At 43.5% G+C, this 25,853-nt stretch overlaps 27 non-coding genes across 27 annotated transcripts; all 27 read left to right on the top strand.

The window, feature by feature from the left end:
* The first annotated feature begins 914 nt into the window (after positions 1–914).
* TRNAG-CCC (transfer RNA glycine (anticodon CCC)) lies at positions 915–986 on the top strand. Its single transcript has one exon. It is a non-coding gene; the product is annotated as a tRNA-Gly (tRNA).
* An 867-nt stretch (positions 987–1,853) lies between these two features.
* On the top strand, positions 1,854–1,925 carry TRNAM-CAU (transfer RNA methionine (anticodon CAU)). Its single transcript has one exon. It is a non-coding gene; the product is annotated as a tRNA-Met (tRNA).
* A 548-nt stretch (positions 1,926–2,473) lies between these two features.
* Positions 2,474–2,545, top strand: TRNAG-UCC (transfer RNA glycine (anticodon UCC)). The gene has a single exon. It is a non-coding gene; the product is annotated as a tRNA-Gly (tRNA).
* A 1,249-nt stretch (positions 2,546–3,794) lies between these two features.
* TRNAG-CCC (transfer RNA glycine (anticodon CCC)) lies at positions 3,795–3,866 on the top strand. Its single transcript has one exon. It is a non-coding gene; the product is annotated as a tRNA-Gly (tRNA).
* Positions 3,867–4,733: 867 nt separating this feature from the next.
* On the top strand, positions 4,734–4,805 carry TRNAM-CAU (transfer RNA methionine (anticodon CAU)). The gene has a single exon. It is a non-coding gene; the product is annotated as a tRNA-Met (tRNA).
* Positions 4,806–5,353: 548 nt separating this feature from the next.
* TRNAG-UCC (transfer RNA glycine (anticodon UCC)) lies at positions 5,354–5,425 on the top strand. Its single transcript has one exon. It is a non-coding gene; the product is annotated as a tRNA-Gly (tRNA).
* Positions 5,426–6,674: 1,249 nt separating this feature from the next.
* On the top strand, positions 6,675–6,746 carry TRNAG-CCC (transfer RNA glycine (anticodon CCC)). Its single transcript has one exon. It is a non-coding gene; the product is annotated as a tRNA-Gly (tRNA).
* An 866-nt stretch (positions 6,747–7,612) lies between these two features.
* On the top strand, positions 7,613–7,684 carry TRNAM-CAU (transfer RNA methionine (anticodon CAU)). The gene has a single exon. It is a non-coding gene; the product is annotated as a tRNA-Met (tRNA).
* Positions 7,685–8,232: 548 nt separating this feature from the next.
* On the top strand, positions 8,233–8,304 carry TRNAG-UCC (transfer RNA glycine (anticodon UCC)). The gene has a single exon. It is a non-coding gene; the product is annotated as a tRNA-Gly (tRNA).
* Positions 8,305–9,553: 1,249 nt separating this feature from the next.
* On the top strand, positions 9,554–9,625 carry TRNAG-CCC (transfer RNA glycine (anticodon CCC)). Its single transcript has one exon. It is a non-coding gene; the product is annotated as a tRNA-Gly (tRNA).
* Positions 9,626–10,502: 877 nt separating this feature from the next.
* TRNAM-CAU (transfer RNA methionine (anticodon CAU)) lies at positions 10,503–10,574 on the top strand. Its single transcript has one exon. It is a non-coding gene; the product is annotated as a tRNA-Met (tRNA).
* A 548-nt stretch (positions 10,575–11,122) lies between these two features.
* TRNAG-UCC (transfer RNA glycine (anticodon UCC)) lies at positions 11,123–11,194 on the top strand. The gene has a single exon. It is a non-coding gene; the product is annotated as a tRNA-Gly (tRNA).
* Positions 11,195–12,443: 1,249 nt separating this feature from the next.
* On the top strand, positions 12,444–12,515 carry TRNAG-CCC (transfer RNA glycine (anticodon CCC)). Its single transcript has one exon. It is a non-coding gene; the product is annotated as a tRNA-Gly (tRNA).
* Positions 12,516–13,381: 866 nt separating this feature from the next.
* TRNAM-CAU (transfer RNA methionine (anticodon CAU)) lies at positions 13,382–13,453 on the top strand. The gene has a single exon. It is a non-coding gene; the product is annotated as a tRNA-Met (tRNA).
* Positions 13,454–14,001: 548 nt separating this feature from the next.
* On the top strand, positions 14,002–14,073 carry TRNAG-UCC (transfer RNA glycine (anticodon UCC)). The gene has a single exon. It is a non-coding gene; the product is annotated as a tRNA-Gly (tRNA).
* Positions 14,074–15,322: 1,249 nt separating this feature from the next.
* On the top strand, positions 15,323–15,394 carry TRNAG-CCC (transfer RNA glycine (anticodon CCC)). Its single transcript has one exon. It is a non-coding gene; the product is annotated as a tRNA-Gly (tRNA).
* Positions 15,395–16,271: 877 nt separating this feature from the next.
* TRNAM-CAU (transfer RNA methionine (anticodon CAU)) lies at positions 16,272–16,343 on the top strand. The gene has a single exon. It is a non-coding gene; the product is annotated as a tRNA-Met (tRNA).
* A 548-nt stretch (positions 16,344–16,891) lies between these two features.
* Positions 16,892–16,963, top strand: TRNAG-UCC (transfer RNA glycine (anticodon UCC)). The gene has a single exon. It is a non-coding gene; the product is annotated as a tRNA-Gly (tRNA).
* A 1,249-nt stretch (positions 16,964–18,212) lies between these two features.
* On the top strand, positions 18,213–18,284 carry TRNAG-CCC (transfer RNA glycine (anticodon CCC)). The gene has a single exon. It is a non-coding gene; the product is annotated as a tRNA-Gly (tRNA).
* Positions 18,285–19,161: 877 nt separating this feature from the next.
* On the top strand, positions 19,162–19,233 carry TRNAM-CAU (transfer RNA methionine (anticodon CAU)). The gene has a single exon. It is a non-coding gene; the product is annotated as a tRNA-Met (tRNA).
* A 548-nt stretch (positions 19,234–19,781) lies between these two features.
* Positions 19,782–19,853, top strand: TRNAG-UCC (transfer RNA glycine (anticodon UCC)). The gene has a single exon. It is a non-coding gene; the product is annotated as a tRNA-Gly (tRNA).
* Positions 19,854–21,102: 1,249 nt separating this feature from the next.
* On the top strand, positions 21,103–21,174 carry TRNAG-CCC (transfer RNA glycine (anticodon CCC)). Its single transcript has one exon. It is a non-coding gene; the product is annotated as a tRNA-Gly (tRNA).
* Positions 21,175–22,040: 866 nt separating this feature from the next.
* TRNAM-CAU (transfer RNA methionine (anticodon CAU)) lies at positions 22,041–22,112 on the top strand. The gene has a single exon. It is a non-coding gene; the product is annotated as a tRNA-Met (tRNA).
* Positions 22,113–22,660: 548 nt separating this feature from the next.
* Positions 22,661–22,732, top strand: TRNAG-UCC (transfer RNA glycine (anticodon UCC)). The gene has a single exon. It is a non-coding gene; the product is annotated as a tRNA-Gly (tRNA).
* Positions 22,733–23,981: 1,249 nt separating this feature from the next.
* On the top strand, positions 23,982–24,053 carry TRNAG-CCC (transfer RNA glycine (anticodon CCC)). Its single transcript has one exon. It is a non-coding gene; the product is annotated as a tRNA-Gly (tRNA).
* Positions 24,054–24,930: 877 nt separating this feature from the next.
* On the top strand, positions 24,931–25,002 carry TRNAM-CAU (transfer RNA methionine (anticodon CAU)). The gene has a single exon. It is a non-coding gene; the product is annotated as a tRNA-Met (tRNA).
* Positions 25,003–25,550: 548 nt separating this feature from the next.
* Positions 25,551–25,622, top strand: TRNAG-UCC (transfer RNA glycine (anticodon UCC)). The gene has a single exon. It is a non-coding gene; the product is annotated as a tRNA-Gly (tRNA).
* The last annotated feature ends 231 nt before the right edge of the window (positions 25,623–25,853 follow it).

Here is a 25,853-nt window from a genome sequence, read left to right as displayed (position 1 = left end):
CGATAAATCTGGCAAAAGTCCCCAATATTTTGGGCATACTTGTGCTCTCACCTGAATGTAGCGCCACCTTGTAGGCGCCGAAGGTAACTGCGGCTCACAAAATGTTTTATCAGAAGGCAAGTTGAGAGGAATCCAAGAGGCAGATGTCCTTGGAAAGAGCCTCTGACTGCAGCAGGAAGGATGAATGCTTCAAATTTGCACAGTTTCCTGCCCATCGTCCTCTCACGTCCCGAACGCCCACGTCACTCCCCTGAATGCTCCTCATCTGCATAAAGAGAACACTCTGAAAAAGGAGCAGAGTGGCGCAGCGGAAGCGTGCTGGGCCCATAACCCAGAGGTTGATGGATCGAAACCATCCTCTGCTAATTTTGCTTGATTTTTCTTCCAAGGACCAAGCTGTCATTTCCACGCTGCCGGAAAGGAAAAGCGCAAGCTTGTGCCAGCTAAGTGATATAAGACTTCTCAACTATCTGTGTCTGCTGAAATACAAGAGAGGGAGTGTCAAAGGATCCACCCTGTACTTTGAAAGTAAAGACACACAATAATAAGCATACATGACTGGTGGGACCTTCAAACACTTTTCTGTGCAGGCTTTGAATTTCATTCTTCCCTTTTTGTTATGCTCTTATCTATCTCCTGGGCATTTCATGGAATGTTCTCTCTTTCTCTTCCCTGCTTTGCTTCCCTTGCTGCCTCTATATGTTATATATATATTAATTGTACTGCTGCTTTCCATTCTTCTCTTCTGCACAGCTTTGTCCTTGGTTTTAATCCCCAGTTCCTTACCCTCTGCAAATAACGTTCTACTGCTTTTCATGTTGGTATCTAAACCAAATGCACCATTGAAGCAGGTGCAAGATAGTCATTGATCTCTGAGTCATAATATTTAGAACCGAGAGCGCAAATGTCAGAGGGCGTTGGTGGTATAGTGGTGAGCATAGCTGCTTCCCAAGCAGTTGACCCGGGTTCGATTCCCGGCCAACGCAATGCAAATACTTATATATTCTGCAAGCAGGATATATTTTAATGCAACATGTCACAAAATGGAAATATCATGAACAGATTAATCAGCCATTATATAAAAAATAAACAAATATGTAGGCAAGCATCTCGATCGCCCCTTCTGCTACATTCATTGACCTAATATATGATAAGTTTCATAAAGCAGAGTCACCACTCACATGTGCTGGTAATAAATATGTTACAGTGGGCAGACATTATAACTCTAGCATCTCTATGTTAGAAAGCATTTCTAGGCAATATCTAGCCTCTGAAAAAAATATACAAGATCCACCGATAAATCTGTCAAAAGTCCTTAACATTTTGTGCATACTTGTGCTCTCACCTGCATGTAGCGCCACCTTGTAGCTGTCGAAGGTAACTGCGGCTCACAAAATGTTTTATCAGAAGGCAAGTTGAGAGGAATCCAAGAGGCAGATGTCCATGGAAAGAGCGTCTCACTGCAGCAGGAAGGTTGGATGATTCAAATTTGCATAGTTTCCTGTCCAACGTCCCAAACGCTCCCAAACGCTCAAAAGCCTCACACCGGGCAAGCCCTCACCGGGTAGATCTCTGGCACCCAGGTAAAGCCAAATCTTGAGCATGCTAGCGCTAGTATCACAGAGAGAGATATAGAGGGTTCAAGAGCTGCTGTCTTGATAAAGGTTTGAAACGGCTAGTGCCTGAGAGTGTCTGACTTTCAGTTATGACTGATTGTGAGAGGGGAAGATGAAGTTTTTCTATACCCAGCATGCCTTGCGATATACTTAGGCAAATGAGGTGAGAGCCCGACCAATCCCATGCTACTCTGCTGAATGCTCCTCATCTGCATAAAGAGAACACTTTCCCAAAGCAGCAGAGTGGCGCAGCGGAAGCGTGCTGGGCCCATAACCCAGAGGTCGATGGATCGAAACCATCCTCTGCTAGTTTTGCTTGATTTTTCTTCCAAGGACCAAGCTGTCATTTTAAGGCTGCCAGCAAGGAAAAGCGCAAGCTTGTGCCAGCTATGGTAGAAACGACTTCTAAACTATCTGTGTCTGCTGAAATACAAGAGAGGGATCGTCAAAGGGATCCACCCTGTACCTTGAAAGTAAAGACACACAATAATAAGCATAAATGACTGGTGGGACCTTCAAACACTTTTCTGGGCATGCTTTGAATATCATTCTTCCCTTTTTGTTCTGCTCTTATCTATCTCCTGGGCATTTCCTGGAATGTTCTCTCTTTCTTTCCCCTGCTTTGCTTCCCATGCTGCCTCTATATGTTCATATCCATTATTTGTACTGCTGCTTACCATTCTTCTCTTCTTCACAGCTTTGTCCTTGGTTTCAATCCCAGTTCCTTACAATCTGCTAAAACCTTTCTACTGCTTCTCATGTTGGTATCTAAACCAAATGCACCATTGAAGCTGGTGCAAGATAGACATTGAACTCAGGGTCGTAATGTTGAGAACCGAGATTGCAAAGATCAGAGGGCGTTGGTGGTATAGTGGTGAGCATAGCTGCCTTCCAAGCAGTTGACCCGGGTTCGATTCCCAGCCAACGCAGTACCAATTCTTATATATTCTGCAATCAGGATATATTTTAATGCAACATGTCACAAAATGGAAATATCATGAACAGATTAATCAGCCATTATATAAAAAATAAACAAATATGTAGGCAAGCATCTCGATCGCCCCTTCTGCTATACTCATTGTCCTACTATATGATAAGTTTCATAAAGCAGAGTCACCACTCACATGAGCTGGTAATAAATATGTTACAGTGGGAAGACAATGAACGGGCTGAGGCCCGACCACACATTATAACTAAAGCATCTCTATGTTAAAAAGCATTCCTAGGTAATGTCTAGCCTCTGAAAAAAATATGTAAAATCCATCGATAAATCTGGCAAAAGTCCCCAATATTTTGGGCATACTTGTGCTCTCACCTGAATGTAGCGCCACCTTGTAGGCGCCGAAGGTAACTGCGGCTCACAAAATGTTTTATCAGAAGGCAAGTTGAGAGGAATCCAAGAGGCAGATGTCCTTGGAAAGAGCCTCTGACTGCAGCAGGAAGGATGAATGCTTCAAATTTGCACAGTTTCCTGCCCATCGTCCTCTCACGTCCCGAACGCCCACGTCACTCCCCTGAATGCTCCTCATCTGCATAAAGAGAACACTCTGAAAAAGGAGCAGAGTGGCGCAGCGGAAGCGTGCTGGGCCCATAACCCAGAGGTTGATGGATCGAAACCATCCTCTGCTAATTTTGCTTGATTTTTCTTCCAAGGACCAAGCTGTCATTTCCACGCTGCCGGAAAGGAAAAGCGCAAGCTTGTGCCAGCTAAGTGATATAAGACTTCTCAACTATCTGTGTCTGCTGAAATACAAGAGAGGGAGTGTCAAAGGATCCACCCTGTACTTTGAAAGTAAAGACACACAATAATAAGCATACATGACTGGTGGGACCTTCAAACACTTTTCTGTGCAGGCTTTGAATTTCATTCTTCCCTTTTTGTTCTGCTCTTATCTATCTCCTGGGCATTTCATGGAATGTTCTCTCTTTCTCTTCCCTGCTTTGCTTCCCTTGCTGCCTCTATATGTTATATATATATTAATTGTACTGCTGCTTTCCATTCTTCTCTTCTGCACAGCTTTGTCCTTGGTTTTAATCCCCAGTTCCTTACCCTCTGCAAATAACGTTCTACTGCTTTTCATGTTGGTATCTAAACCAAATGCACCATTGAAGCAGGTGCAAGATAGTCATTGATCTCTGAGTCATAATATTTAGAACCGAGAGCACAAATGTCAGAGGGCGTTGGTGGTATAGTGGTGAGCATAGCTGCTTCCCAAGCAGTTGACCCGGGTTCGATTCCCGGCCAACGCAATGCAAATACTTATATATTCTGCAAGCAGGATATATTTTAATGCAACATGTCACAAAATGGAAATATCATGAACAGATTAATCAGCCATTATATAAAAAATAAACAAATATGTAGGCAAGCATCTCGATCGCCCCTTCTGCTACATTCATTGACCTAATATATGATAAGTTTCATAAAGCAGAGTCACCACTCACATGTGCTGGTAATAAATATGTTACAGTGGGCAGACATTATAACTCTAGCATCTCTATGTTAGAAAGCATTTCTAGGCAATATCTAGCCTCTGAAAAAAATATACAAGATCCACCGATAAATCTGTCAAAAGTCCTTAACATTTTGTGCATACTTGTGCTCTCACCTGCATGTAGCGCCACCTTGTAGCTGTCGAAGGTAACTGCGGCTCACAAAATGTTTTATCAGAAGGCAAGTTGAGAGGAATCCAAGAGGCAGATGTCCATGGAAAGAGCGTCTCACTGCAGCAGGAAGGTTGGATGATTCAAATTTGCATAGTTTCCTGTCCAACGTCCACAACGCTCCCAAACGCTCAAAAGCCTCACACCGGGCAAGCCCTCACCGGGTAGATCTCTGGCACCCAGGTAAAGCCAAATCTTGAGCATGCTAGCGCTAGTATCACAGAGAGAGATATAGAGGGTTCAAGAGCTGCTGTCTTGATAAAGGTTTGAAACGGCTAGTGCCTGAGAGTGTCTGACTTTCAGTTATGACTGATTGTGAGAGGGGAAGATGAAGTTTTTCTATACCCAGCATGCCTTGCGATATACTTAGGCAAATGAGGTGAGAGCCCGACCAATCCCATGCTACTCTGCTGAATGCTCCTCATCTGCATAAAGAGAACACTTTCCCAAAGCAGCAGAGTGGCGCAGCGGAAGCGTGCTGGGCCCATAACCCAGAGGTCGATGGATCGAAACCATCCTCTGCTAGTTTTGCTTGATTTTTCTTCCAAGGACCAAGCTGTCATTTTAAGGCTGCCAGCAAGGAAAAGCGCAAGCTTGTGCCAGCTATGGTAGAAACGACTTCTGAACTATCTGTGTCTGCTGAAATACAAGAGAGGGATCGTCAAAGGGATCCACCCTGTACCTTGAAAGTAAAGACACACAATAATAAGCATAAATGACTGGTGGGACCTTCAAACACTTTTCTGGGCATGCTTTGAATATCATTCTTCCCTTTTTGTTCTGCTCTTATCTATCTCCTGGGCATTTCCTGGAATGTTCTCTCTTTCTTTCCCCTGCTTTGCTTCCCATGCTGCCTCTATATGTTCATATCCATTATTTGTACTGCTGCTTACCATTCTTCTCTTCTTCACAGCTTTGTCCTTGGTTTCAATCCCAGTTCCTTACAATCTGCTAAAACCTTTCTACTGCTTCTCATGTTGGTATCTAAACCAAATGCACCATTGAAGCTGGTGCAAGATAGACATTGAACTCAGGGTCGTAATGTTGAGAACCGAGATTGCACAGATCAGAGGGCGTTGGTGGTATAGTGGTGAGCATAGCTGCCTTCCAAGCAGTTGACCCGGGTTCGATTCCCGGCCAACGCAGTACCAATTCTTATATATTCTGCAATCAGGATATATTTTAATGCAACATGTCACAAAATGGAAATATCATGAACAGATTAATCAGCCATTATATAAAAAATAAACAAATATGTAGGCAAGCATCTCGATCGCCCCTTCTGCTATACTCATTGTCCTACTATATGATAAGTTTCATAAAGCAGAGTCACCACTCACATGAGCTGGTAATAAATATGTTACAGTGGGAAGACAATGAACGGGCTGAGGCCCGACCACACATTATAACTAAAGCATCTCTATGTTAAAAAGCATTCCTAGGTAATGTCTAGCCTCTGAAAAAAATATGTAAAATCCATCGATAAATCTGGCAAAAGTCCCCAATATTTTGGGCATACTTGTGCTCTCACCTGAATGTAGCGCCACCTTGTAGGCGCCGAAGGTAACTGCGGCTCACAAAATGTTTTATCAGAAGGCAAGTTGAGAGGAATCCAAGAGGCAGATGTCCTTGGAAAGAGCCTCTGACTGCAGCAGGAAGGATGAATGCTTCAAATTTGCACAGTTTCCTGCCCATCGTCCTCTCACGTCCCGAACGCCCACGTCACTCCCCTGAATGCTCCTCATCTGCATAAAGAGAACACTCTGAAAAAGGAGCAGAGTGGCGCAGCGGAAGCGTGCTGGGCCCATAACCCAGAGGTTGATGGATCGAAACCATCCTCTGCTAATTTTGCTTGATTTTTCTTCCAAGGACCAAGCTGTCATTTCCACGCTGCCGGAAAGGAAAAGCGCAAGCTTGTGCCAGCTAAGTGATATAAGACTTCTCAACTATCTGTGTCTGCTGAAATACAAGAGAGGGAGTGTCAAAGGATCCACCCTGTACTTTGAAAGTAAAGACACACAATAATAAGCATACATGACTGGTGGGACCTTCAAACACTTTTCTGTGCAGGCTTTGAATTTCATTCTTCCCTTTTTGTTCTGCTCTTATCTATCTCCTGGGCATTTCATGGAATGTTCTCTCTTTCTCTTCCCTGCTTTGCTTCCCTTGCTGCCTCTATATGTTATATATATATTAATTGTACTGCTGCTTTCCATTCTTCTCTTCTGCACAGCTTTGTCCTTGGTTTTAATCCCCAGTTCCTTACCCTCTGCAAATAACGTTCTACTGCTTTTCATGTTGGTATCTAAACCAAATGCACCATTGAAGCAGGTGCAAGATAGTCATTGATCTCTGAGTCATAATATTTAGAACCGAGAGCGCAAATGTCAGAGGGCGTTGGTGGTATAGTGGTGAGCATAGCTGCTTCCCAAGCAGTTGACCCGGGTTCGATTCCCGGCCAACGCAATGCAAATACTTATATATTCTGCAAGCAGGATATATTTTAATGCAACATGTCACAAAATGGAAATATCATGAACAGATTAATCAGCCATTATATAAAAAATAAACAAATATGTAGGCAAGCATCTCGATCGCCCCTTCTGCTACATTCATTGACCTAATATATGATAAGTTTCATAAAGCAGAGTCACCACTCACATGTGCTGGTAATAAATATGTTACAGTGGGCAGACATTATAACTCTAGCATCTCTATGTTAGAAAGCATTTCTAGGCAATATCTAGCCTCTGAAAAAAATATACAAGATCCACCGATAAATCTGTCAAAAGTCCTTAACATTTTGTGCATACTTGTGCTCTCACCTGCATGTAGCGCCACCTTGTAGCTGTCGAAGGTAACTGCGGCTCACAAAATGTTTTATCAGAAGGCAAGTTGAGAGGAATCCAAGAGGCAGATGTCCATGGAAAGAGCGTCTCACTGCAGCAGGAAGGTTGGATGATTCAAATTTGCATAGTTTCCTGTCCAACGTCCACAACGCTCCCAAACGCTCCCAAACGCTCAAAAGCCTCGCCCTCACCGGGTAGATCTCTGGCACCCAGGTAAAGCCAAATCTTGAGCATGCTAGCGCTAGTATCACAGAGAGAGATATAGAGGGTTCAAGAGCTGCTGTCTTGATAAAGGTTTGAAACGGCTAGTGCCTGAGAGTGTCTGACTTTCAGTTATGACTGATTGTGAGAGGGGAAGATGAAGTTTTTCTATACCCAGCATGCCTTGCGATATACTTAGGCAAATGAGGTGAGAGCCCGACCAATCCCATGCTACTCTGCTGAATGCTCCTCATCTGCATAAAGAGAACACTTTCCCAAAGCAGCAGAGTGGCGCAGCGGAAGCGTGCTGGGCCCATAACCCAGAGGTCGATGGATCGAAACCATCCTCTGCTAGTTTTGCTTGATTTTTCTTCCAAGGACCAAGCTGTCATTTTAAGGCTGCCAGCAAGGAAAAGCGCAAGCTTGTGCCAGCTATGGTAGAAACGACTTCTAAACTATCTGTGTCTGCTGAAATACAAGAGAGGGATCGTCAAAGGGATCCACCCTGTACCTTGAAAGTAAAGACACACAATAATAAGCATAAATGACTGGTGGGACCTTCAAACACTTTTCTGGGCATGCTTTGAATATCATTCTTCCCTTTTTGTTCTGCTCTTATCTATCTCCTGGGCATTTCCTGGAATGTTCTCTCTTTCTTTCCCCTGCTTTGCTTCCCATGCTGCCTCTATATGTTCATATCCATTATTTGTACTGCTGCTTACCATTCTTCTCTTCTTCACAGCTTTGTCCTTGGTTTCAATCCCAGTTCCTTACAATCTGCTAAAACCTTTCTACTGCTTCTCATGTTGGTATCTAAACCAAATGCACCATTGAAGCTGGTGCAAGATAGACATTGAACTCAGGGTCGTAATGTTGAGAACCGAGATTGCACAGATCAGAGGGCGTTGGTGGTATAGTGGTGAGCATAGCTGCCTTCCAAGCAGTTGACCCGGGTTCGATTCCCGGCCAACGCAGTACCAATTCTTATATATTCTGCAATCAGGATATATTTTAATGCAACATGTCACAAAATGGAAATATCATGAACAGATTAATCAGCCATTATATAAAAAATAAACAAATATGTAGGCAAGCATCTCGATCGCCCCTTCTGCTATACTCATTGTCCTACTATATGATAAGTTTCATAAAGCAGAGTCACCACTCACATGAGCTGGTAATAAATATGTTACAGTGGGAAGACAATGAACGGGCTGAGGCCCGACCACACATTATAACTAAAGCATCTCTATGTTAAAAAGCATTCCTAGGTAATGTCTAGCCTCTGAAAAAAATATGTAAAATCCATCGATAAATCTGGCAAAAGTCCCCAATATTTTGGGCATACTTGTGCTCTCACCTGAATGTAGCGCCACCTTGTAGGCGCCGAAGGTAACTGCGGCTCACAAAATGTTTTATCAGAAGGCAAGTTGAGAGGAATCCAAGAGGCAGATGTCCTTGGAAAGAGCCTCTGACTGCAGCAGGAAGGATGAATGCTTCAAATTTGCACAGTTTCCTGCCCATCGTCCTCTCACGTCCCGAACGCCCACGTCACTCCCCTGAATGCTCCTCATCTGCATAAAGAGAACACTCTGAAAAAGGAGCAGAGTGGCGCAGCGGAAGCGTGCTGGGCCCATAACCCAGAGGTTGATGGATCGAAACCATCCTCTGCTAATTTTGCTTGATTTTTCTTCCAAGGACCAAGCTGTCATTTCCACGCTGCCGGAAAGGAAAAGCGCAAGCTTGTGCCAGCTAAGTGATATAAGACTTCTCAACTATCTGTGTCTGCTGAAATACAAGAGAGGGAGTGTCAAAGGATCCACCCTGTACTTTGAAAGTAAAGACACACAATAATAAGCATACATGACTGGTGGGACCTTCAAACACTTTTCTGTGCAGGCTTTGAATTTCATTCTTCCCTTTTTGTTCTGCTCTTATCTATCTCCTGGGCATTTCATGGAATGTTCTCTCTTTCTCTTCCCTGCTTTGCTTCCCTTGCTGCCTCTATATGTTATATATATATTAATTGTACTGCTGCTTTCCATTCTTCTCTTCTGCACAGCTTTGTCCTTGGTTTTAATCCCCAGTTCCTTACCCTCTGCAAATAACGTTCTACTGCTTTTCATGTTGGTATCTAAACCAAATGCACCATTGAAGCAGGTGCAAGATAGTCATTGATCTCTGAGTCATAATATTTAGAACCGAGAGCGCAAATGTCAGAGGGCGTTGGTGGTATAGTGGTGAGCATAGCTGCTTCCCAAGCAGTTGACCCGGGTTCGATTCCCGGCCAACGCAATGCAAATACTTATATATTCTGCAAGCAGGATATATTTTAATGCAACATGTCACAAAATGGAAATATCATGAACAGATTAATCAGCCATTATATAAAAAATAAACAAATATGTAGGCAAGCATCTCGATCGCCCCTTCTGCTACATTCATTGACCTAATATATGATAAGTTTCATAAAGCAGAGTCACCACTCACATGTGCTGGTAATAAATATGTTACAGTGGGCAGACATTATAACTCTAGCATCTCTATGTTAGAAAGCATTTCTAGGCAATATCTAGCCTCTGAAAAAAATATACAAGATCCACCGATAAATCTGTCAAAAGTCCTTAACATTTTGTGCATACTTGTGCTCTCACCTGCATGTAGCGCCACCTTGTAGCTGTCGAAGGTAACTGCGGCTCACAAAATGTTTTATCAGAAGGCAAGTTGAGAGGAATCCAAGAGGCAGATGTCCATGGAAAGAGCGTCTCACTGCAGCAGGAAGGTTGGATGATTCAAATTTGCATAGTTTCCTGTCCAACGTCCACAACGCTCCCAAACGCTCCCAAACGCTCAAAAGCCTCACACCGGGCAAGCCCTCACCGGGTAGATCTCTGGCACCCAGGTAAAGCCAAATCCTGAGCATGCTAGCGCTAGTATCACAGAGAGAGATATAGAGGGTTCAAGAGCTGCTGTCTTGATAAAGGTTTGAAACGGCTAGTGCCTGAGAGTGTCTGACTTTCAGTTATGACTGATTGTGAGAGGGGAAGATGAAGTTTTTCTATACCCAGCATGCCTTGCGATATACTTAGGCAAATGAGGTGAGAGCCCGACCAATCCCATGCTACTCTGCTGAATGCTCCTCATCTGCATAAAGAGAACACTTTCCCAAAGCAGCAGAGTGGCGCAGCGGAAGCGTGCTGGGCCCATAACCCAGAGGTCGATGGATCGAAACCATCCTCTGCTAGTTTTGCTTGATTTTTCTTCCAAGGACCAAGCTGTCATTTTAAGGCTGCCAGCAAGGAAAAGCGCAAGCTTGTGCCAGCTATGGTAGAAACGACTTCTGAACTATCTGTGTCTGCTGAAATACAAGAGAGGGATCGTCAAAGGGATCCACCCTGTACCTTGAAAGTAAAGACACACAATAATAAGCATAAATGACTGGTGGGACCTTCAAACACTTTTCTGGGCATGCTTTGAATATCATTCTTCCCTTTTTGTTCTGCTCTTATCTATCTCCTGGGCATTTCCTGGAATGTTCTCTCTTTCTTTCCCCTGCTTTGCTTCCCATGCTGCCTCTATATGTTCATATCCATTATTTGTACTGCTGCTTACCATTCTTCTCTTCTTCACAGCTTTGTCCTTGGTTTCAATCCCAGTTCCTTACAATCTGCTAAAACCTTTCTACTGCTTCTCATGTTGGTATCTAAACCAAATGCACCATTGAAGCTGGTGCAAGATAGACATTGAACTCAGGGTCGTAATGTTGAGAACCGAGATTGCACAGATCAGAGGGCGTTGGTGGTATAGTGGTGAGCATAGCTGCCTTCCAAGCAGTTGACCCGGGTTCGATTCCCGGCCAACGCAGTACCAATTCTTATATATTCTGCAATCAGGATATATTTTAATGCAACATGTCACAAAATGGAAATATCATGAACAGATTAATCAGCCATTATATAAAAAATAAACAAATATGTAGGCAAGCATCTCGATCGCCCCTTCTGCTATACTCATTGTCCTACTATATGATAAGTTTCATAAAGCAGAGTCACCACTCACATGAGCTGGTAATAAATATGTTACAGTGGGAAGACAATGAACGGGCTGAGGCCCGACCACACATTATAACTAAAGCATCTCTATGTTAAAAAGCATTCCTAGGTAATGTCTAGCCTCTGAAAAAAATATGTAAAATCCATCGATAAATCTGGCAAAAGTCCCCAATATTTTGGGCATACTTGTGCTCTCACCTGAATGTAGCGCCACCTTGTAGGCGCCGAAGGTAACTGCGGCTCACAAAATGTTTTATCAGAAGGCAAGTTGAGAGGAATCCAAGAGGCAGATGTCCTTGGAAAGAGCCTCTGACTGCAGCAGGAAGGATGAATGCTTCAAATTTGCACAGTTTCCTGCCCATCGTCCTCTCACGTCCCGAACGCCCACGTCACTCCCCTGAATGCTCCTCATCTGCATAAAGAGAACACTCTGAAAAAGGAGCAGAGTGGCGCAGCGGAAGCGTGCTGGGCCCATAACCCAGAGGTTGATGGATCGAAACCATCCTCTGCTAATTTTGCTTGATTTTTCTTCCAAGGACCAAGCTGTCATTTCCACGCTGCCGGAAAGGAAAAGCGCAAGCTTGTGCCAGCTAAGTGATATAAGACTTCTCAACTATCTGTGTCTGCTGAAATACAAGAGAGGGAGTGTCAAAGGATCCACCCTGTACTTTGAAAGTAAAGACACACAATAATAAGCATACATGACTGGTGGGACCTTCAAACACTTTTCTGTGCAGGCTTTGAATTTCATTCTTCCCTTTTTGTTCTGCTCTTATCTATCTCCTGGGCATTTCATGGAATGTTCTCTCTTTCTCTTCCCTGCTTTGCTTCCCTTGCTGCCTCTATATGTTATATATATATTAATTGTACTGCTGCTTTCCATTCTTCTCTTCTGCACAGCTTTGTCCTTGGTTTTAATCCCCAGTTCCTTACCCTCTGCAAATAACGTTCTACTGCTTTTCATGTTGGTATCTAAACCAAATGCACCATTGAAGCAGGTGCAAGATAGTCATTGATCTCTGAGTCATAATATTTAGAACCGAGAGCGCAAATGTCAGAGGGCGTTGGTGGTATAGTGGTGAGCATAGCTGCTTCCCAAGCAGTTGACCCGGGTTCGATTCCCGGCCAACGCAATGCAAATACTTATATATTCTGCAAGCAGGATATATTTTAATGCAACATGTCACAAAATGGAAATATCATGAACAGATTAATCAGCCATTATATAAAAAATAAACAAATATGTAGGCAAGCATCTCGATCGCCCCTTCTGCTACATTCATTGACCTAATATATGATAAGTTTCATAAAGCAGAGTCACCACTCACATGTGCTGGTAATAAATATGTTACAGTGGGCAGACATTATAACTCTAGCATCTCTATGTTAGAAAGCATTTCTAGGCAATATCTAGCCTCTGAAAAAAATATACAAGATCCACCGATAAATCTGTCAAAAGTCCTTAACATTTTGTGCATACTTGTGCTCTCACCTGCATGTAGCGCCACCTTGTAGCTGTCGAAGGTAACTGCGGCTCACAAAATGTTTTATCAGAAGGCAAGTTGAGAGGAATCCAAGAGGCAGATGTCCATGGAAAGAGCGTCTCACTGCAGCAGGAAGGTTGGATGATTCAAATTTGCATAGTTTCCTGTCCAACGTCCACAACGCTCCCAAACGCTCCCAAACGCTCAAAAGCCTCGCCCTCACCGGGTAGATCTCTGGCACCCAGGTAAAGCCAAATCTTGAGCATGCTAGCGCTAGTATCACAGAGAGAGATATAGAGGGTTCAAGAGCTGCTGTCTTGATAAAGGTTTGAAACGGCTAGTGCCTGAGAGTGTCTGACTTTCAGTTATGACTGATTGTGAGAGGGGAAGATGAAGTTTTTCTATACCCAGCATGCCTTGCGATATACTTAGGCAAATGAGGTGAGAGCCCGACCAATCCCATGCTACTCTGCTGAATGCTCCTCATCTGCATAAAGAGAACACTTTCCCAAAGCAGCAGAGTGGCGCAGCGGAAGCGTGCTGGGCCCATAACCCAGAGGTCGATGGATCGAAACCATCCTCTGCTAGTTTTGCTTGATTTTTCTTCCAAGGACCAAGCTGTCATTTTAAGGCTGCCAGCAAGGAAAAGCGCAAGCTTGTGCCAGCTATGGTAGAAACGACTTCTAAACTATCTGTGTCTGCTGAAATACAAGAGAGGGATCGTCAAAGGGATCCACCCTGTACCTTGAAAGTAAAGACACACAATAATAAGCATAAATGACTGGTGGGACCTTCAAACACTTTTCTGGGCATGCTTTGAATATCATTCTTCCCTTTTTGTTCTGCTCTTATCTATCTCCTGGGCATTTCCTGGAATGTTCTCTCTTTCTTTCCCCTGCTTTGCTTCCCATGCTGCCTCTATATGTTCATATCCATTATTTGTACTGCTGCTTACCATTCTTCTCTTCTTCACAGCTTTGTCCTTGGTTTCAATCCCAGTTCCTTACAATCTGCTAAAACCTTTCTACTGCTTCTCATGTTGGTATCTAAACCAAATGCACCATTGAAGCTGGTGCAAGATAGACATTGAACTCAGGGTCGTAATGTTGAGAACCGAGATTGCACAGATCAGAGGGCGTTGGTGGTATAGTGGTGAGCATAGCTGCCTTCCAAGCAGTTGACCCGGGTTCGATTCCCGGCCAACGCAGTACCAATTCTTATATATTCTGCAATCAGGATATATTTTAATGCAACATGTCACAAAATGGAAATATCATGAACAGATTAATCAGCCATTATATAAAAAATAAACAAATATGTAGGCAAGCATCTCGATCGCCCCTTCTGCTATACTCATTGTCCTACTATATGATAAGTTTCATAAAGCAGAGTCACCACTCACATGAGCTGGTAATAAATATGTTACAGTGGGAAGACAATGAACGGGCTGAGGCCCGACCACACATTATAACTAAAGCATCTCTATGTTAAAAAGCATTCCTAGGTAATGTCTAGCCTCTGAAAAAAATATGTAAAATCCATCGATAAATCTGGCAAAAGTCCCCAATATTTTGGGCATACTTGTGCTCTCACCTGAATGTAGCGCCACCTTGTAGGCGCCGAAGGTAACTGCGGCTCACAAAATGTTTTATCAGAAGGCAAGTTGAGAGGAATCCAAGAGGCAGATGTCCTTGGAAAGAGCCTCTGACTGCAGCAGGAAGGATGAATGCTTCAAATTTGCACAGTTTCCTGCCCATCGTCCTCTCACGTCCCGAACGCCCACGTCACTCCCCTGAATGCTCCTCATCTGCATAAAGAGAACACTCTGAAAAAGGAGCAGAGTGGCGCAGCGGAAGCGTGCTGGGCCCATAACCCAGAGGTTGATGGATCGAAACCATCCTCTGCTAATTTTGCTTGATTTTTCTTCCAAGGACCAAGCTGTCATTTCCACGCTGCCGGAAAGGAAAAGCGCAAGCTTGTGCCAGCTAAGTGATATAAGACTTCTCAACTATCTGTGTCTGCTGAAATACAAGAGAGGGAGTGTCAAAGGATCCACCCTGTACTTTGAAAGTAAAGACACACAATAATAAGCATACATGACTGGTGGGACCTTCAAACACTTTTCTGTGCAGGCTTTGAATTTCATTCTTCCCTTTTTGTTCTGCTCTTATCTATCTCCTGGGCATTTCATGGAATGTTCTCTCTTTCTCTTCCCTGCTTTGCTTCCCTTGCTGCCTCTATATGTTATATATATATTAATTGTACTGCTGCTTTCCATTCTTCTCTTCTGCACAGCTTTGTCCTTGGTTTTAATCCCCAGTTCCTTACCCTCTGCAAATAACGTTCTACTGCTTTTCATGTTGGTATCTAAACCAAATGCACCATTGAAGCAGGTGCAAGATAGTCATTGATCTCTGAGTCATAATATTTAGAACCGAGAGCGCAAATGTCAGAGGGCGTTGGTGGTATAGTGGTGAGCATAGCTGCTTCCCAAGCAGTTGACCCGGGTTCGATTCCCGGCCAACGCAATGCAAATACTTATATATTCTGCAAGCAGGATATATTTTAATGCAACATGTCACAAAATGGAAATATCATGAACAGATTAATCAGCCATTATATAAAAAATAAACAAATATGTAGGCAAGCATCTCGATCGCCCCTTCTGCTACATTCATTGACCTAATATATGATAAGTTTCATAAAGCAGAGTCACCACTCACATGTGCTGGTAATAAATATGTTACAGTGGGCAGACATTATAACTCTAGCATCTCTATGTTAGAAAGCATTTCTAGGCAATATCTAGCCTCTGAAAAAAATATACAAGATCCACCGATAAATCTGTCAAAAGTCCTTAACATTTTGTGCATACTTGTGCTCTCACCTGCATGTAGCGCCACCTTGTAGCTGTCGAAGGTAACTGCGGCTCACAAAATGTTTTATCAGAAGGCAAGTTGAGAGGAATCCAAGAGGCAGATGTCCATGGAAAGAGCGTCTCACTGCAGCAGGAAGGTTGGATGATTCAAATTTGCATAGTTTCCTGTCCAACGTCCACAACGCTCCCAAACGCTCCCAAACGCTCAAAAGCCTCACACCGGGCAAGCCCTCACCGGGTAGATCTCTGGCACCCAGGTAAAGCCAAATCTTGAGCATGCTAGCGCTAGTATCACAGAGAGAGATATAGAGGGTTCAAGAGCTGCTGTCTTGATAAAGGTTTGAAACGGCTAGTGCCTGAGAGTGTCTGACTTTCAGTTATGACTGATTGTGAGAGGGGAAGATGAAGTTTTTCTATACCCAGCATGCCTTGCGATATACTTAGGCAAATGAGGTGAGAGCCCGACCAATCCCATGCTACTCTGCTGAATGCTCCTCATCTGCATAAAGAGAACACTTTCCCAAAGCAGCAGAGTGGCGCAGCGGAAGCGTGCTGGGCCCATAACCCAGAGGTCGATGGATCGAAACCATCCTCTGCTAGTTTTGCTTGATTTTTCTTCCAAGGACCAAGCTGTCATTTTAAGGCTGCCAGCAAGGAAAAGCGCAAGCTTGTGCCAGCTATGGTAGAAACGACTTCTAAACTATCTGTGTCTGCTGAAATACAAGAGAGGGATCGTCAAAGGGATCCACCCTGTACCTTGAAAGTAAAGACACACAATAATAAGCATAAATGACTGGTGGGACCTTCAAACACTTTTCTGGGCATGCTTTGAATATCATTCTTCCCTTTTTGTTCTGCTCTTATCTATCTCCTGGGCATTTCCTGGAATGTTCTCTCTTTCTTTCCCCTGCTTTGCTTCCCATGCTGCCTCTATATGTTCATATCCATTATTTGTACTGCTGCTTACCATTCTTCTCTTCTTCACAGCTTTGTCCTTGGTTTCAATCCCAGTTCCTTACAATCTGCTAAAACCTTTCTACTGCTTCTCATGTTGGTATCTAAACCAAATGCACCATTGAAGCTGGTGCAAGATAGACATTGAACTCAGGGTCGTAATGTTGAGAACCGAGATTGCACAGATCAGAGGGCGTTGGTGGTATAGTGGTGAGCATAGCTGCCTTCCAAGCAGTTGACCCGGGTTCGATTCCCGGCCAACGCAGTACCAATTCTTATATATTCTGCAATCAGGATATATTTTAATGCAACATGTCACAAAATGGAAATATCATGAACAGATTAATCAGCCATTATATAAAAAATAAACAAATATGTAGGCAAGCATCTCGATCGCCCCTTCTGCTATACTCATTGTCCTACTATATGATAAGTTTCATAAAGCAGAGTCACCACTCACATGAGCTGGTAATAAATATGTTACAGTGGGAAGACAATGAACGGGCTGAGGCCCGACCACACATTATAACTAAAGCATCTCTATGTTAAAAAGCATTCCTAGGTAATGTCTAGCCTCTGAAAAAAATATGTAAAATCCATCGATAAATCTGGCAAAAGTCCCCAATATTTTGGGCATACTTGTGCTCTCACCTGAATGTAGCGCCACCTTGTAGGCGCCGAAGGTAACTGCGGCTCACAAAATGTTTTATCAGAAGGCAAGTTGAGAGGAATCCAAGAGGCAGATGTCCTTGGAAAGAGCCTCTGACTGCAGCAGGAAGGATGAATGCTTCAAATTTGCACAGTTTCCTGCCCATCGTCCTCTCACGTCCCGAACGCCCACGTCACTCCCCTGAATGCTCCTCATCTGCATAAAGAGAACACTCTGAAAAAGGAGCAGAGTGGCGCAGCGGAAGCGTGCTGGGCCCATAACCCAGAGGTTGATGGATCGAAACCATCCTCTGCTAATTTTGCTTGATTTTTCTTCCAAGGACCAAGCTGTCATTTCCACGCTGCCGGAAAGGAAAAGCGCAAGCTTGTGCCAGCTAAGTGATATAAGACTTCTCAACTATCTGTGTCTGCTGAAATACAAGAGAGGGAGTGTCAAAGGATCCACCCTGTACTTTGAAAGTAAAGACACACAATAATAAGCATACATGACTGGTGGGACCTTCAAACACTTTTCTGTGCAGGCTTTGAATTTCATTCTTCCCTTTTTGTTCTGCTCTTATCTATCTCCTGGGCATTTCATGGAATGTTCTCTCTTTCTCTTCCCTGCTTTGCTTCCCTTGCTGCCTCTATATGTTATATATATATTAATTGTACTGCTGCTTTCCATTCTTCTCTTCTGCACAGCTTTGTCCTTGGTTTTAATCCCCAGTTCCTTACCCTCTGCAAATAACGTTCTACTGCTTTTCATGTTGGTATCTAAACCAAATGCACCATTGAAGCAGGTGCAAGATAGTCATTGATCTCTGAGTCATAATATTTAGAACCGAGAGCGCAAATGTCAGAGGGCGTTGGTGGTATAGTGGTGAGCATAGCTGCTTCCCAAGCAGTTGACCCGGGTTCGATTCCCGGCCAACGCAATGCAAATACTTATATATTCTGCAAGCAGGATATATTTTAATGCAACATGTCACAAAATGGAAATATCATGAACAGATTAATCAGCCATTATATAAAAAATAAACAAATATGTAGGCAAGCATCTCGATCGCCCCTTCTGCTACATTCATTGACCTAATATATGATAAGTTTCATAAAGCAGAGTCACCACTCACATGTGCTGGTAATAAATATGTTACAGTGGGCAGACATTATAACTCTAGCATCTCTATGTTAGAAAGCATTTCTAGGCAATATCTAGCCTCTGAAAAAAATATACAAGATCCACCGATAAATCTGTCAAAAGTCCTTAACATTTTGTGCATACTTGTGCTCTCACCTGCATGTAGCGCCACCTTGTAGCTGTCGAAGGTAACTGCGGCTCACAAAATGTTTTATCAGAAGGCAAGTTGAGAGGAATCCAAGAGGCAGATGTCCATGGAAAGAGCGTCTCACTGCAGCAGGAAGGTTGGATGATTCAAATTTGCATAGTTTCCTGTCCAACGTCCACAACGCTCCCAAACGCTCCCAAACGCTCAAAAGCCTCACACCGGGCAAGCCCTCACCGGGTAGATCTCTGGCACCCAGGTAAAGCCAAATCTTGAGCATGCTAGCGCTAGTATCACAGAGAGAGATATAGAGGGTTCAAGAGCTGCTGTCTTGATAAAGGTTTGAAACGGCTAGTGCCTGAGAGTGTCTGACTTTCAGTTATGACTGATTGTGAGAGGGGAAGATGAAGTTTTTCTATACCCAGCATGCCTTGCGATATACTTAGGCAAATGAGGTGAGAGCCCGACCAATCCCATGCTACTCTGCTGAATGCTCCTCATCTGCATAAAGAGAACACTTTCCCAAAGCAGCAGAGTGGCGCAGCGGAAGCGTGCTGGGCCCATAACCCAGAGGTCGATGGATCGAAACCATCCTCTGCTAGTTTTGCTTGATTTTTCTTCCAAGGACCAAGCTGTCATTTTAAGGCTGCCAGCAAGGAAAAGCGCAAGCTTGTGCCAGCTATGGTAGAAACGACTTCTAAACTATCTGTGTCTGCTGAAATACAAGAGAGGGATCGTCAAAGGGATCCACCCTGTACCTTGAAAGTAAAGACACACAATAATAAGCATAAATGACTGGTGGGACCTTCAAACACTTTTCTGGGCATGCTTTGAATATCATTCTTCCCTTTTTGTTCTGCTCTTATCTATCTCCTGGGCATTTCCTGGAATGTTCTCTCTTTCTTTCCCCTGCTTTGCTTCCCATGCTGCCTCTATATGTTCATATCCATTATTTGTACTGCTGCTTACCATTCTTCTCTTCTTCACAGCTTTGTCCTTGGTTTCAATCCCAGTTCCTTACAATCTGCTAAAACCTTTCTACTGCTTCTCATGTTGGTATCTAAACCAAATGCACCATTGAAGCTGGTGCAAGATAGACATTGAACTCAGGGTCGTAATGTTGAGAACCGAGATTGCACAGATCAGAGGGCGTTGGTGGTATAGTGGTGAGCATAGCTGCCTTCCAAGCAGTTGACCCGGGTTCGATTCCCGGCCAACGCAGTACCAATTCTTATATATTCTGCAATCAGGATATATTTTAATGCAACATGTCACAAAATGGAAATATCATGAACAGATTAATCAGCCATTATATAAAAAATAAACAAATATGTAGGCAAGCATCTCGATCGCCCCTTCTGCTATACTCATTGTCCTACTATATGATAAGTTTCATAAAGCAGAGTCACCACTCACATGAGCTGGTAATAAATATGTTACAGTGGGAAGACAATGAACGGGCTGAGGCCCGACCACACATTATAACTAAAGCATCTCTATGTTAAAAAGCATTCCTAGGTAATGTCTAGCCTCTGAAAAAAATATGTAAAATCCATCGATAAATCTGGCAAAAGTCCCCAATATTTTGGGCATACTTGTGCTCTCACCTGAATGTAGCGCCACCTTGTAGGCGCCGAAGGTAACTGCGGCTCACAAAATGTTTTATCAGAAGGCAAGTTGAGAGGAATCCAAGAGGCAGATGTCCTTGGAAAGAGCCTCTGACTGCAGCAGGAAGGATGAATGCTTCAAATTTGCACAGTTTCCTGCCCATCGTCCTCTCACGTCCCGAACGCCCACGTCACTCCCCTGAATGCTCCTCATCTGCATAAAGAGAACACTCTGAAAAAGGAGCAGAGTGGCGCAGCGGAAGCGTGCTGGGCCCATAACCCAGAGGTTGATGGATCGAAACCATCCTCTGCTAATTTTGCTTGATTTTTCTTCCAAGGACCAAGCTGTCATTTCCACGCTGCCGGAAAGGAAAAGCGCAAGCTTGTGCCAGCTAAGTGATATAAGACTTCTCAACTATCTGTGTCTGCTGAAATACAAGAGAGGGAGTGTCAAAGGATCCACCCTGTACTTTGAAAGTAAAGACACACAATAATAAGCATACATGACTGGTGGGACCTTCAAACACTTTTCTGTGCAGGCTTTGAATTTCATTCTTCCCTTTTTGTTCTGCTCTTATCTATCTCCTGGGCATTTCATGGAATGTTCTCTCTTTCTCTTCCCTGCTTTGCTTCCCTTGCTGCCTCTATATGTTATATATATATTAATTGTACTGCTGCTTTCCATTCTTCTCTTCTGCACAGCTTTGTCCTTGGTTTTAATCCCCAGTTCCTTACCCTCTGCAAATAACGTTCTACTGCTTTTCATGTTGGTATCTAAACCAAATGCACCATTGAAGCAGGTGCAAGATAGTCATTGATCTCTGAGTCATAATATTTAGAACCGAGAGCGCAAATGTCAGAGGGCGTTGGTGGTATAGTGGTGAGCATAGCTGCTTCCCAAGCAGTTGACCCGGGTTCGATTCCCGGCCAACGCAATGCAAATACTTATATATTCTGCAAGCAGGATATATTTTAATGCAACATGTCACAAAATGGAAATATCATGAACAGATTAATCAGCCATTATATAAAAAATAAACAAATATGTAGGCAAGCATCTCGATCGCCCCTTCTGCTACATTCATTGACCTAATATATGATAAGTTTCATAAAGCAGAGTCACCACTCACATGTGCTGGTAATAAATATGTTACAGTGGGCAGACATTATAACTCTAGCATCTCTATGTTAGAAAGCATTTCTAGGCAATATCTAGCCTCTGAAAAAAATATACAAGATCCACCGATAAATCTGTCAAAAGTCCTTAACATTTTGTGCATACTTGTGCTCTCACCTGCATGTAGCGCCACCTTGTAGCTGTCGAAGGTAACTGCGGCTCACAAAATGTTTTATCAGAAGGCAAGTTGAGAGGAATCCAAGAGGCAGATGTCCATGGAAAGAGCGTCTCACTGCAGCAGGAAGGTTGGATGATTCAAATTTGCATAGTTTCCTGTCCAACGTCCACAACGCTCCCAAACGCTCCCAAACGCTCAAAAGCCTCGCCCTCACCGGGTAGATCTCTGGCACCCAGGTAAAGCCAAATCTTGAGCATGCTAGCGCTAGTATCACAGAGAGAGATATAGAGGGTTCAAGAGCTGCTGTCTTGATAAAGGTTTGAAACGGCTAGTGCCTGAGAGTGTCTGACTTTCAGTTATGACTGATTGTGAGAGGGGAAGATGAAGTTTTTCTATACCCAGCATGCCTTGCGATATACTTAGGCAAATGAGGTGAGAGCCCGACCAATCCCATGCTACTCTGCTGAATGCTCCTCATCTGCATAAAGAGAACACTTTCCCAAAGCAGCAGAGTGGCGCAGCGGAAGCGTGCTGGGCCCATAACCCAGAGGTCGATGGATCGAAACCATCCTCTGCTAGTTTTGCTTGATTTTTCTTCCAAGGACCAAGCTGTCATTTTAAGGCTGCCAGCAAGGAAAAGCGCAAGCTTGTGCCAGCTATGGTAGAAACGACTTCTAAACTATCTGTGTCTGCTGAAATACAAGAGAGGGATCGTCAAAGGGATCCACCCTGTACCTTGAAAGTAAAGACACACAATAATAAGCATAAATGACTGGTGGGACCTTCAAACACTTTTCTGGGCATGCTTTGAATATCATTCTTCCCTTTTTGTTCTGCTCTTATCTATCTCCTGGGCATTTCCTGGAATGTTCTCTCTTTCTTTCCCCTGCTTTGCTTCCCATGCTGCCTCTATATGTTCATATCCATTATTTGTACTGCTGCTTACCATTCTTCTCTTCTTCACAGCTTTGTCCTTGGTTTCAATCCCAGTTCCTTACAATCTGCTAAAACCTTTCTACTGCTTCTCATGTTGGTATCTAAACCAAATGCACCATTGAAGCTGGTGCAAGATAGACATTGAACTCAGGGTCGTAATGTTGAGAACCGAGATTGCACAGATCAGAGGGCGTTGGTGGTATAGTGGTGAGCATAGCTGCTTTCCAAGCAGTTGACCCGGGTTCGATTCCCGGCCAACGCAGTACCAATTCTTATATATTCTGCAATCAGGATATATTTTAATGCAACATGTCACAAAATGGAAATATCATGAACAGATTAATCAGCCATTATATAAAAAATAAACAAATATGTAGGCAAGCATCTCGATCGCCCCTTCTGCTATACTCATTGTCCTACTATATGATAAGTTTCATAAAGCAGAGTCACCACTCACATGAGCTGGTAATAAATATGTTACAGTGGGAAGACAATGAACGGGCTGAGGCCCGACCACACATTATAACTAAAGCATCTCTATGTTAAAAAGCATTCCTAGGTAATGTCTAGCCTCTGAAAAAAATATGTAAAATCCATCGATAAATCTGGCAAAAGTCCCCAATATTTTGGGCATACTTGTGCTCTCACCTGAATGTAGCGCCACCTTGTAGGCGCCGAAGGTAACTGCGGCTCACAAAATGTTTTATCAGAAGGCAAGTTGAGAGGAATCCAAGAGGCAGATGTCCTTGGAAAGAGCCTCTGACTGCAGCAGGAAGGATGAATGCTTCAAATTTGCACAGTTTCCTGCCCATCGTCCTCTCACGTCCCGAACGCCCACGTCACTCCCCTGAATGCTCCTCATCTGCATAAAGAGAACACTCTGAAAAAGGAGCAGAGTGGCGCAGCGGAAGCGTGCTGGGCCCATAACCCAGAGGTTGATGGATCGAAACCATCCTCTGCTAATTTTGCTTGATTTTTCTTCCAAGGACCAAGCTGTCATTTCCACGCTGCCGGAAAGGAAAAGCGCAAGCTTGTGCCAGCTAAGTGATATAAGACTTCTCAACTATCTGTGTCTGCTGAAATACAAGAGAGGGAGTGTCAAAGGATCCACCCTGTACTTTGAAAGTAAAGACACACAATAATAAGCATACATGACTGGTGGGACCTTCAAACACTTTTCTGTGCAGGCTTTGAATTTCATTCTTCCCTTTTTGTTCTGCTCTTATCTATCTCCTGGGCATTTCATGGAATGTTCTCTCTTTCTCTTCCCTGCTTTGCTTCCCTTGCTGCCTCTATATGTTATATATATATTAATTGTACTGCTGCTTTCCATTCTTCTCTTCTGCACAGCTTTGTCCTTGGTTTTAATCCCCAGTTCCTTACCCTCTGCAAATAACGTTCTACTGCTTTTCATGTTGGTATCTAAACCAAATGCACCATTGAAGCAGGTGCAAGATAGTCATTGATCTCTGAGTCATAATATTTAGAACCGAGAGCGCAAATGTCAGAGGGCGTTGGTGGTATAGTGGTGAGCATAGCTGCTTCCCAAGCAGTTGACCCGGGTTCGATTCCCGGCCAACGCAATGCAAATACTTATATATTCTGCAAGCAGGATATATTTTAATGCAACATGTCACAAAATGGAAATATCATGAACAGATTAATCAGCCATTATATAAAAAATAAACAAATATGTAGGCAAGCATCTCGATCGCCCCTTCTGCTACATTCATTGACCTAATATATGATAAGTTTCATAAAGCAGAGTCACCACTCACATGTGCTGGTAATAAATATGTTACAGTGGGCAGACATTATAACTCTAGCATCTCTATGTTAGAAAGCATTTCTAGGCAATATCTAGCCTCTGAAAAAAATATACAAGATCCACCGATAAATCTGTCAAAAGTCCTTAACATTTTGTGCATACTTGTGCTCTCACCTGCATGTAGCGCCACCTTGTAGCTGTCGAAGGTAACTGCGGCTCACAAAATGTTTTATCAGAAGGCAAGTTGAGAGGAATCCAAGAGGCAGATGTCCATGGAAAGAGCGTCTCACTGCAGCAGGAAGGTTGGATGATTCAAATTTGCATAGTTTCCTGTCCAACGTCCACAACGCTCCCAAACGCTCCCAAACGCTCAAAAGCCTCACACCGGGCAAGCCCTCACCGGGTAGATCTCTGGCACCCAGGTAAAGCCAAATCTTGAGCATGCTAGCGCTAGTATCACAGAGAGAGATATAGAGGGTTCAAGAGCTGCTGTCTTGATAAAGGTTTGAAACGGCTAGTGCCTGAGAGTGTCTGACTTTCAGTTATGACTGATTGTGAGAGGGGAAGATGAAGTTTTTCTATACCCAGCATGCCTTGCGATATACTTAGGCAAATGAGGTGAGAGCCCGACCAATCCCATGCTACTCTGCTGAATGCTCCTCATCTGCATAAAGAGAACACTTTCCCAAAGCAGCAGAGTGGCGCAGCGGAAGCGTGCTGGGCCCATAACCCAGAGGTCGATGGATCGAAACCATCCTCTGCTAGTTTTGCTTGATTTTTCTTCCAAGGACCAAGCTGTCATTTTAAGGCTGCCAGCAAGGAAAAGCGCAAGCTTGTGCCAGCTATGGTAGAAACGACTTCTAAACTATCTGTGTCTGCTGAAATACAAGAGAGGGATCGTCAAAGGGATCCACCCTGTACCTTGAAAGTAAAGACACACAATAATAAGCATAAATGACTGGTGGGACCTTCAAACACTTTTCTGGGCATGCTTTGAATATCATTCTTCCCTTTTTGTTCTGCTCTTATCTATCTCCTGGGCATTTCCTGGAATGTTCTCTCTTTCTTTCCCCTGCTTTGCTTCCCATGCTGCCTCTATATGTTCATATCCATTATTTGTACTGCTGCTTACCATTCTTCTCTTCTTCACAGCTTTGTCCTTGGTTTCAATCCCAGTTCCTTACAATCTGCTAAAACCTTTCTACTGCTTCTCATGTTGGTATCTAAACCAAATGCACCATTGAAGCTGGTGCAAGATAGACATTGAACTCAGGGTCGTAATGTTGAGAACCGAGATTGCACAGATCAGAGGGCGTTGGTGGTATAGTGGTGAGCATAGCTGCCTTCCAAGCAGTTGACCCGGGTTCGATTCCCGGCCAACGCAGTACCAATTCTTATATATTCTGCAATCAGGATATATTTTAATGCAACATGTCACAAAATGGAAATATCATGAACAGATTAATCAGCCATTATATAAAAAATAAACAAATATGTAGGCAAGCATCTCGATCGCCCCTTCTGCTATACTCATTGTCCTACTATATGATAAGTTTCATAAAGCAGAGTCACCACTCACATGAGCTGGTAATAAATATGTTACAGTGGGAAGACA

The sequence above is a fragment of the Lissotriton helveticus genome, chromosome 11 (assembly GCF_964261635.1).
Source record: "Lissotriton helveticus chromosome 11, aLisHel1.1, whole genome shotgun sequence".
NCBI lineage: Eukaryota > Metazoa > Chordata > Amphibia > Caudata > Salamandridae > Lissotriton > Lissotriton helveticus.
This window is presented reverse-complemented; position numbering and strand designations above follow the sequence as displayed.